Source organism: Haliaeetus albicilla, chromosome 12 (assembly GCF_947461875.1).
Source record: "Haliaeetus albicilla chromosome 12, bHalAlb1.1, whole genome shotgun sequence".
In the NCBI taxonomy this organism is placed as follows: domain Eukaryota; kingdom Metazoa; phylum Chordata; class Aves; order Accipitriformes; family Accipitridae; genus Haliaeetus; species Haliaeetus albicilla.
Window position 1 is genome coordinate 20578416 of NC_091494.1, and position 12052 is coordinate 20590467.

Sequence of the window (12052 nt, forward strand, 5' to 3'; positions counted from 1 at the left end):
CTCTCAGCAGACTTTTTTTTCCAAGTCAGTGCTATTCTCAGAAAGACATGTGGTATTTGGGTACCACAGTGCTGCTGAGCTACAGAAGTCAAAATAGACAGTAGAAGAGACATAGTATTTTGCTGGGCAAGCAGAACAATATTATCAGAGTTGTTTGCAATGAAAGACCATTACTCGTCCAGTGACTCATACTCTCCACTGACTCAGGAGACCCACACATTGTTCCTGGTTTTATTGCACAGCCTTGGAAAAGTTGCTTTACCTTCTTGCTCTTTTCTAGCTTCTGCCTGCATAAAGCCTTGGTTTCTTTAAATATTGACTCTCTATTATCACAGGATGGAAAAGTTTCTCAAACCACACAGCTGCATGCATGAAAGGGACTTTCTGTAATTATTGTGGTAGGGGAAAAAAAAAAAAGGAGAATGAATTCTTTGAAAGTGCTTCATGTCTTGCTATTGATTGAAGGTTTTGGGTTGGTTTTTGAAAAACAAATTGAAGAATGAATTCCACCTTTCTTTTTGGCTGGATTTGCTTTATTACATCTCTTCATTTCAATTTTGTCTGTTTTGATAAGACAGTTGAGGTTTCTTTACTTCCCAACATAAATTGGATCAGGACATTTCTGACTACTGTACTAGATTTTCATGAGTTGGCATTCAAGCAACACAGCTATAAGGTCTAGTTGAACCTTACGGGCAGTAAAACTCAAAATTTGTGGAAAACATAAGAAGTGAACGATGAGAACTTGTTTAAAAACTTGAATAAATATTCACCAGGGAAAACAAAAAGGCTGTGCTGCTTTCATAGAGCTAATATTAATTTAGTGATTTCTTGATTAAAATGAAAATGGAAAAATTATTCCCAGCAGGTCCCTCTTCTCTTGCTAAGTTAATAGCAGGGATGCCATTACACTGAAAATGATATGATGCTAAAACCTAGAAATGTGTTCATTTCTTCAATTCATTCATGCGGTAAGGCTCAGTGATGTTCCACTTGGCTAGGACAATCTTCCTGCATTCGTTAGATTGAAAGAGAAGGGCGGAAAGAGCAACTCATCATTACCTGCTGTAACAACTGGCTGTTAACTGGAGGCCAGGAGTCTGATGCTATGAAAAGAACCTGGAAGGGCAACACAATAGCAATCCAGTATTGCTAGTGGTCAGCCACCGTGACATACAGAGTGGGAGCAGAGAGTAAAAGTGACTTGGGAAAGACAGGGCAATGTGGGATCTCTAAATTCACAGAAAGAAGGAAGCCACCATAAGCAAAAGATAGATGCATGATCAAAGCACAGGAAAGCTTACTTGTTGAAATGCGTTCTTTACAATGAACTCAGTTCAGGCAAAGACAGAGGCTTTGGGAGGTGTTCCTGGGCACATGGAGCCCAGCAGTGATTCCTGTTACTTTCAATGGTATCTCTCCGAGACGTGTTTCGTCTGCCAGAGGGCTTTTTGCCTCTCTCTGGTGCTTACTAAGTCCTATTGACATTGATGTTAATAGCAACTGAAGATCCTCAAAATTTTGGGTCCTTCACAAAGATGTGATGTTATTTATTGCTTGTACTGCTATTTTGTCCTCGCCATTGCTCCTTCTTGGGTGAAGCAAGATAGTGGAGATGAAGTCAAGAAGTCCTTCCACAGAGACCCCAATACCTTCTAGGAAGACTCATAAGGTTGAAAGTGAAAGATCCAGCTGCAAAAAATCATGTCCAGAATGTCTTCAGACACTTGTAGGATATGGTGCCTGGCATTCAGCTAATGGTTTTGAAAGGTCAAAGGTCTCCACTGGGTCCTGGATGTATCTGCCAGTCTCTGCTACCCTTGGGCACCTAAAATGCCACACCTATGTTCAGATATCTCATTTTGTCTCAAAATGTCATGGCTTTCTAGCAGTTATATAAGGGGGGCATTTGCTTTCAAGAGGAAAATTTAATCCCTGACCCAAGAAACTTGAAGACAAAGGGTCTGACGAGGTACAGCTAAAGTGTGCAAGATAACCAGTGCAAGATAACCAGCCCAGCTAGGTTATCACCAGTCAGCAAAGCCTTGGCTGTTCCACACCAAAGAATGATCCTTTCTGGGCTGCCAAAATGACATGAAGCTGATAGACAAGTCCTGCTTGTTATACACTGCGGCTAAGTGCTGCCCACACACTCTGTAAGTACCTAAAGGAAAAATGGGCTGTGCAACTGAGTAGAGTACAGATCCTCACAGTACAAGATAGCAACCAGCGTGTGTAGTTCTGAATCAGCTCCCTTTGGAGAGCTGAATGCATTTGAAAAGACCACTGCAACCAGCTGCGCTTCTCTAAGATGAATTTTGCATTTAGCACACAGCTAATTTCCCTTACATGAATGAAAGGGACGTTGGATTCCTCAGTGACAAACATCATTGTGAGCTTGGCCACTGGGCAGGAGATGTTCTTCATCACAGATTCTGGGTCAGGTTGGGACAGTGAGGGTGTGTTTCATTTCAAATATTAACCAGGATAAGCATTTTTTGTTGGAATCCTGAAACTCCTTAAAGAGAAAATCCTAGTTGTAGGGAATGTGCAAGCAGTGAAATTCCACCTGTTCAGCATTGACTGTGTTACTTGCGTTGCTGCTGTGCCTCCAAAATCAATGCAATGTTAAGCAAAAGCCATTATGAGGCTTAGTCTGTTTAGTTGGATGCATAATGCACTTGGACTTATGGTCAGATCTGCTCTGTTCCCAATAACTAGAATCAAATGAAGGTTTGGCTTGCGGAATGTGACTTGAGCCATTTGTGTGCAAACTGGCTGTAGGGGGAGTGTTTGGGCATAAGCCATGCATACCTCTCAGTGTCTAAACTTCCCAGCCAGGAGAACAGATTTGGTAGGTCCAAACAAGTAGAGTGTGACACAATACAAAGGCAATGCTAAGTATTAGGAATATAGCACTAAATAACTAAATATCATTACAGCACATAATGGTGTAGACATAGACTACAAGGCAGTAAAATAGCAGGGCAACTTTTAAGACACACCAATGTGAATTGCAAAATTGATACCGTCCCTGCTATGACTGAAGAAGAAATCATCCCCAGAAGAGAAAAAGCAATAGGATTAGCACTGCAACGCGTCCTGTCATTGTGGTTCCGAGCTGGTCATCTGCTCTTGGGTAGGGAAGTTACCTGAGGAAGGAACATGTTTGTACTCTCTGTCCTAAAAGGGAGTGAAGAAGCTGAACGGTATCTGAAGGAGTTACAGGACACCCAAAGGGAGAAGACATGATAATTAAGTATAGCCTTCATGCCAAGCTCCAGTGCTGTCAATGTTGCAATGCTTCAGAAACACTGCAAAATTGTTGCATGGATTCCCCAGGGAAGTGACTGAACAACCAGCTCCTGGCAAAGAGATCACCCTTGGCCTGCCTTGTCATAGTTCTTCTTTCTTGTTTTGCACTTGCAGGAAGAAACCAGGAGCCTGATCTGAGGGTACTGTTCAGGGCTTGCCACGGTAAGAGGCAGCAGATGGAAGTATACAGGGAAACTGCTAATTGTGTGCTGCACCCAGGCTGAGGATACCCCGGAACTCCAGGGGTAAACCTGTGCCTTTCATATGCATGAAAAATGCACAGATAAAACCCTAGAGGAATCAAAAAAGGAGAGAGCCTGCTTTTTTCCTGAAAGGGCCCTTTAAATGACCCAGCTTTTCAGTTCTTTATGCACAGAGCCAGCATAGTTGATAAAATGATGGATTACTGGACCAAGCCTGGGGATTGTCAGAAGAACCCTCACCACTGAGCTGGAAGACTTGCTGTGCCATGTCCTAGAACACCAGCCAGGCTTTGAGCTCACATCCAGATCTGTTAGGTTTGGCCATTGCTTCCCCCCACGAAAGAGCTGAGGAGCAGCACAGTGGAACACTTGCACTTTGCAAGGGGAGCTCCAAGAGCAGGAGCTGATAGAGGGAGACAGCTCGCTCCACTTAACGCAGAGCTCAAAGGCAAATTTTGGCTCCAAAGAGCATGTGAAATTTGCAGTTCACTGCAAACATTTTTTTGCTGATTGTGCCACACTCAGTTTCCTAAGGAGGAAGCAGGGGAACTCAGCCTTATTTGCATGAGTTTCACATCCCTCTCCTTGGCTGAGAACACACTGTGCTATTCGATGGACAGCTCCTTTCTGATTCACTGCTCTAATTATGTTTTACAGCCGGAATATGGTACTTATGTCAAAGCTGATGGGTAAAATTCTACTGAGAAGCAACAACGTTTTGTAGCATTCTCCTGTTGTTCATTTCCATGGCTTCCCTTCATTTTTTTCCCCTCAGGCTTATTTTCCAGGCACTAGTCATTCTAGAGAGAGATGTTCTCACCTCCTTGATGCTTTCTTTTGACTAACAGCCATAATCTTTTTTTATTTGTTTATTTATTGTACATTTGAAGGCATATGGTGACAGAAAGAGAAAATAAGTAGAACGGGCTTATGATTTGTCTAAAGTAGCTGGTAAAGAGCTGTAGTATCTGTCTGTAGGTAGACATACACAGTGACAATAATCCTTTTGCACAAGAGAATAGGACCATACAGGTTGAGAGATACATATACATGTTTCCAAGACTAATTCAGGCCCCTGTGCTACATGGAACTGCCTCTGGTATGCTCTGTTATCCTCACATGTAGAACCTCTTCTGGACCACATGTCAAGGGAGAATAGTCTTTGGTTAGCTTCCCCTCTCATCCCAGACAAAAGCCACCAGCAAGAGCTCTTGGTCCCAGCCATCACTGGAGGGACTACCCCAAATTTAGGGGATCTACTCACTCCATTTTGGCTTGTTTACTTCTCCTGAGAGGCTCAAAGAAGCCATCCCTCAATTGCAAATCTGGTCTAATCGTTCCTTATGCAACAAACTCACAGTACTCTGCAGCCCTTCCTGAGGGTGAAGAGCTGGTGTGATTCATCCCCACCCTATGGAAGAGAGGAAGAGGCTATTTCAGAGGGGACGTAGCTGTAGACAGTATAGGAATCCAGAGCACCAGTGCTGCTGGGCTTAGTTTCATGCCATTTTCCTTGTCTCCCATTATTTCCTTCAGCCCAGCAGATGTTGGAGCTGTTCCCAGGGCTCAATTATTCCCTGGCTATTTCATGCTGTAAACTCTAGCAGGACTCCATGCCATTAGGTACAGCCAGACAGATCTAGTGTTTCTGTGCATGTTTGGCAGGTACAGAGAGGAGAAGGAGGGAGAACATTCACTGCTGCAACAGCAGCAGGATCACAGCTTGAGTAACAGGGGAAAAAAACAAAAACATGATCTCTCATTTAACTGTGCTAAATGACAAATTGCTTACAGGCAAGGCTGCCCACTGGGGAAACCAACATGAAAGTGATTGTTTCTCATTTCCTAGAGACTGCTGACCAAAGGAGGAAGGGGAAGAAGGTGCATTTGAAATGCTGGTCAGGTGCTTTACAGTGCTCAACCACAGCTATTTTCTCCATTTTTGCAAGAACGTTTGGGATAACATTATTCTTAGTCCTTGGCAACATTCAAATGAAAAGAAAAAGCTCAGGTGACTGTTTCAAAGATAATCTTATTTCATTGCTTAACTCCAAATACTGCTTCAGCAGAGCTTGAGGTACAGATGGTTTCCTTTTCTTTTTCTTCTTTTTTTCTAAACTTAAACCTGCCAAACTTAGGGTTCAGAGATCTGTCTTTTCACACTGCACCTGCTGATGGTCCAAGCACCTACACTGTGCTGGAACAGTGCTTTTGCACCACCCCTTCCCTGCCAAAAAACACATTCTGCTGTTGCTAAGGAAATCTTGTACCCAAATCTTGGCAAGGGAAAAGAAATTCTTAATTAAAAAAAAAAACAAAAACCAAACAAAAACTTTTCATGCCTTTGTTGTATTTGTTTGCTGTACCATACAGTGCCTATTCATAAAACATAAGCCTCATTTTCTTAGAATTATAGAATAATTTAGGTTGAAAGGGACCTCTGGAGGTCACCTAGTACAACTGCCTGCAGAGCTAACTTCAAAGCAAGATCAGGCTGCTGAAGGTCTTTTGTAGTCAAATCTCGAAAGCCCCAAGGATGGAGAGCCACACCTCTCTGGGCCCCTGTTTCAGTACTTCAAAAAACTCACATAATTTTTTTTTTCCTTATATACTGTCAGAAATTCCTTTGCTGCAACTTGTACCCCCTGGCTCTTGTCCGTTTATTGTGCACCTCTGAGAAGAGTTTGGCTCTGCCTTTTCTATAATCTCTCTTTCAAAGGTCCATTCACTCATTAGCTGGTCACTGTGTAGAAGCAAGAATCTCCCAGCCTCACAAGTGTGTGTCTGCTCTACTGTCCCCTCCTCGCATATCTCATCCTGTTCATGTTTTCTGTCCAGTTTTTCGCTTTATCTTTGCCTGAGATGATCCATCCCACACATCCCAGTATGACCAGGCTGAGCAAGCCCATGCTGTAGAAGATGAGAAGGAAAGATGCCTGGCAGATCTGAACAACACATCAATACAGGTGCCCAGACAAGGGAAATAGTTCCCGTGGCTCCCCCGTACCCATTTGAACACTCAGTTGGGACTGACTGGCTGCTGCCTATTTTGCAAGCATTAAGAAAAGCCACATTTTCCCCATTTTACCGGCCCAGCTTTGTTCCACTTCGCATACATGTTTTCTCAAAAACAAGACATGTAAGTCCAATAATGAGTCCAAATTCAGCAACAACCTAACCTTTTCCTCTCCAGTGTGAGGGAACACTTGATAGCATTAACATACACTAATTAATATATTCTTTGTGTCAGAAAAGGTCTTTGATACGTTTTGATTATATTTTCATGCTTGATCTTTGCGTTTCAGTTTCAGGATGCTTCATGTTGTGGTTTTATTCTTTTCCTCTTACTCATCCTGATCAATACATTTCTAAATTCTGGCATGAATTCTCAGTAGTATTTGCCATATCTCTAAGCAGGCCAAAATCTCTGTACCTGACAACTCAAAAACACATTGAACTTTCTGGGATTGTACAATGACAGAGTCATGTTAACAGCTTTGACTCTATTTTCCAGCCAAATTGCAGATAACCTATAAATAGTCTTATGGAGGAATTTCTCCAGAGACTATCAGGCCAGATTTGTACTTAGAGATCATTTTGTTTCCTGAATAAACCAAGGTTACCAAGAGGTGACATTTCAAAAATGGCAATTGTTCTTATTTCTTCAGTAATACATTTTGATAGAGACTGGTCTGGGATGTACTAATGCCTTCCCCAGATACATAAAGAGCTAGTAACAGCAGTTGATACTGAGGTGGGCTAAACCTGACTTCATGGCCCAAATTCTGGAAAGAGCTCTGCAGCCTTAGTCTTACACTGTTTCATCATACTATGGTATTTGTTTTTATATGCAATTATCAACAGGAGGGGAAAAAAATGCCAAAGGGAACAGTCTGTTGCGCTCTCTGTCAAAAATGTTTTAAAATGGTTCATTAAATAAGATGAATTGTTTTCTCATTATTATTCAAACCAGTAAATAATGCATTTTTGAAGAACACTTTATTAATTAAAAATGTTTATGTCTTTACTAAACAGAGTGCAACAACTCTTTCTAATATCAAAGATGTTGTTATTTTTCTGGTGTTGTCATTTGCCTATTAAATTATCACTAAACAAACCCAAAACATTAAATATTTACCCCTAGAGTCAAACTTGGCCTATAGAACTACATGGGGACCAGCTCTCCATGCCTGGCATCCAGGCTATTAACACCCTTGAAGGAACAAGGCTGATACCTTGCATTACTTGTATCTTTTGTCTTGAAGAAAAATACCAGCATGAGAAAAGCAAAATTACCACAAGAATCAGGAAGACGGGTTTATCGAGCAAGCATTCTGGGTTGTGCATGTACCTGAGAAGGATCCTAGCTTGAGTTAAGAATAAACTGCAAAAATAGTTTTTGACTGTGTAGAATTTAGAAAACAAATATTGATTCTCACTGTTTGCACCACATTGGATTGGAGGGATGGTCAGGATATTTCTGCAGAAGCAGGACTGTGAAACCAGCTGGAAGACTAGATTGCAATCTCACCTGAAAGGACTTCAGTTTTAACCTCCTGGACACAATCCTAATATCTGCTATGCAAGGCCACATGGCAGTGCTGGGACAAGATGGCATAAGAGGATGTGTGAGGCGTTGATGGAAATTACTTTGGGGGTGGAACCAACAGTTATGACTTTTCCACCTAATGAATTGCCTTCAGAAAAGTGTTTGTCACGTTTCCAGTAGCAAATGGAAATTTTTCAGTTGCCTCACACAAAACACAATCCTTTCTTCCCCATGTGACATTTAGACCAAAAGTTGCAGAAGTTCTTACATCAAAAAGTGATAGAGTACTACTCTGTCAGAGAAGTGAGAAAGACATCATTCTTAATGTCATTCCTTGTTCCATGGCCCAGCCCTGCAAAAATAAAACAAACTCCTGACTCCTGACAGAAATGGCCATCTCTTCCCCTCACAGGAGATGTTTAGAATTGCTCACTCAACTGTTGAGAAATAAGTTATCTTTTATAAAGGGAACTTCTGGTTTATGTGTGTATGTTTACTGTTCTTAATACAGTGTTCCAGTAAGGGTTTTTGTCTGTCCCCCCTGGTTGATAAATTCATTCCTTCTATCAGGACCCAACATGCCTCTTTAATGAAAGATCTGATGTTCTGTTTCTCTAAAGGTCTAAAGGTTATGATATTTCATGACTGCCATCATTTGTGCACAGCATAGTTATAAGATGGGATTTAAAGCAACTTTAAGCTGATGGGCTGAGGTACAAGGCCCTCTTTTTTTGCCAGCACCATACCAGACGGTGGTCCACAGCTAGGCTGCATCAGTTGTAGTGTGTCTTGTTACAAGCTAGTTTCAATGGCTGAATAGAATGACAGGACTTTCTGTTGCACATCTACACAGTCCTCTGACATGCCCTTGGTATTTTTATGAAAGGAAAAGAAGATAGAGGGATTCAGTTTAGTACATGTGCAGGAGCCAGTCCAGTGTTTGCCCTGGAGATGTTTCGAGTTGGTGTTTCAGTTGTTCATAAATGCCCTGCGGCAGGAGGTGCTGACTCATGGCCCAATTAGAAGTCTGATCCCAGCACAGCTCAGAGACATTGTTCCACAAGAAGGAAATATCCTGTTCTGCCAGTGTCTTAAAGATGCTGCTGAGCAGGAAAGTCACATGCAAAAGTGGGACATCATTGCTGCTCTTGGGAGGAGCTGGAAGCATCTCCTAGACCATACTACCCTTGAGCCCGTTGGGGTCTTGGATCACAACCATTCCTCTTCAAGCAATGGTCTGACACCTACCTATCTCAAATCACAGGATAGAAAATGGATTCCCTCTTCTATCTTACTGCTGTGACATACTGTGATCCTTTCTATAGGTGGGCACTAAGTAAAGCAGCAGAGAGATTAAGTTGTGAAGTAACAAATACATTCCTAAGTACGAAAAAAAGCAGTCTTAAAATTTCACAGCCTGGCCTTTTATACCTCTCTCCAAAATGAACAAAGGGACATATCCAACGTAATTTGAATTTTGGAGCTCCCACTTGACTCTTCACACTGAAGCAAATGTGTGAGGTGAGCAGGGGAGGCAGAGTCATTAAATGGAAAAAAGGAACAAGACAACATAGTTACTCTGAAGTTACAGGACTTTGGTTGCTCTGCTCTGATTGCTTGAACGCTATTTTTGTGAAAAGCTTTTTCGTAAGGCACAGCTTTATTTCCAAAATGTTAACAAAGCTAAGGCCCCAGGAGCAGGCAAGAAAATTAGAAACGTTCACACATTCAAAAGCACACAAAAATAATCCCTTCTTATTTTCAGGAGAGAAATGCAGGGAGCTGCAGCAGTGTACATCACCCTGCTGAGGGTACCTGGGGCTTTGCAGATGGGAGAAGGGGCAAAACAACCCAAGCCACGTGTGGGCAAAGAGTACTTCATTATCAATGTGTTATTATCTGACAATCATTGACTTCAGGTTCTTAACAGCAAACAGTAAATCTTGCTGATCAACAGGACCCCTGGGATGAGAAACCTACTCTTCACTCATCTTCTTTCTGAGTTTTGGGCCTATTCTGGTCCCAGACCCCTCAGTCTGTATGGCACATCACAAATTCACTGCAATTATGCCATATTATTCCATCCTGGGCTAGCCAGAAGGTCTCTGTAAATGTTTATGAGTGCAAGTGGCAGAGCATGGTCACCTCCCAGCTGGAGTCCCTCAGGACCATCACTCTAAAGAGCTATGGAGGGTGGCGGAAGGCACGGGATACAGGAGGCTGGTTTGCTTTCCTGTCTAGGTAGTTACCAAAAAGGTCCCAGGGAAATCAGTGACAGCCTTGCACAAAGGATCGGGAGGACAATGAGCCTAATGAACTCAGCATGAACATCCCAAATATTTTCATGGTCATGCTTCAGGTGTCTCATAGGCTACTGCTTTATGATGCCCATAGGTACCAGTATGCCTGACTCAGAAAAAGATGCAGGATGATATGAATGGATCAGCGGCAAGGGTCTGAGAAAGGTGACCTGCTGAGGCAGGTGATGAAGGATTGAGAAGGGAAAGGAGTGGAGAGAAAGGGAGTCAGGGAAGGTAAGGCAGCAAGGGATCACAGGGACCTGCTGGGGCTATGATTGAGAGGGAAAAGGAAGCAGAGGTGACTGATTAAAATAATGTTGGCTCCTGAATGCATCTGACATTTGGATGAGACAGTGTCTCTAGTCAGTATTCAAAGCAACAGCTGCCTAGACTGGTTTCCTTCACCAAAGGAAAAACAGCTTTCCCCTGGATATAAAGGCAAAAGCCCTGATTTAATTTTTGGGGGGAGTGCTTTGAAATTTTTTTAATTATGAAGTAAATTAAGAAGCTTAAAGGCAGGCAAGAGTCTAGCTGGTTCCCTGAACACCTTAACTGCTGAACCTCACTTAAGACAATCCCGCCTTTGCGCATCTCCCATTTGAAAAAGATGATTAAGTGAACTGGAATAATTCTGTGAGTAAGAGCAAAACAACCTCAACTTCAGGAGGAGGAAAACTCTCTCTGAGCACACATTTCAGTCTTTGTTCCAGTTATTTATTCCTTTTGTCTTTTAACATCCAGCAATCAAAGGAATTAAAAGGATTAAAAAGCACGCACACAACAAGTGATGGCTTAATACATCAAAGCAGGTGTAACAACAAGTGGAATAGGAGCCAGGGAAAGCAACAGCTTCAAATTAGAGCTCAAAAGCCTACATGTGGAGTGGTCACAGCACAACACATGGATCCCCGTAAAACACGACTGCAATTCAAAATGCAACCTGGGATAAAAGCAGAGCAAAATGCACTTGTTGATGTTACAGATGTTGCTGTGTCCTGTGACACTTCAGAGCAGAGATCACCAAAGCACATCACCTTCTGTAGTTAATGCCAGCACAAAGCTACTTGCCCAGTAATGCATTAGGTTGGGCTGTGCTGCTAGACATGCTAGAAGGTTTAGCTGTGTCTGCCCACCCCCTCATCTCTCAGGTATTGTCAAATACTCTTTTCCTAAAATGAACGGGTTTTCTTAACAGTGTATTTCTTCCTTTCCCAGTTGCAGTTAATGGCAGAGACCCTAACCTGCAGTGACAGGAGTGTCTCAGCACAGGGTTCCCAGGCAGATTTAGCCTAATTAAAATGTCCACTGAAGTAACATTCAAAAGCTACATGCAGCCTTATAAATATCCCATGCAGCTGTAAATTGAGTATTTTCTCACACTTGCAGGAGAGGTTCCTGGCTTGTCATGTGCTTCAAAATGATCTACAACTACCCCCCAAAGGGCTGTAAATGAGAATAAATTAATGGGAGGTTCTGATGACCCACACTGCTGCATATGAGGTGGGGAACCACTGCCAAACCCATTTTCAACTGTATCATGCTCAGAGCCTGGCAAAAATCATGTTTGTAGGATACAACTAACAATCTAGTTGAATCAGGACAGTTGTGGAGTTGCCTCCAGCACAATCAGCACATCCCTGCAGATCAGAAATGATCACCCGTAGCTGAATATCATCACCCACCAG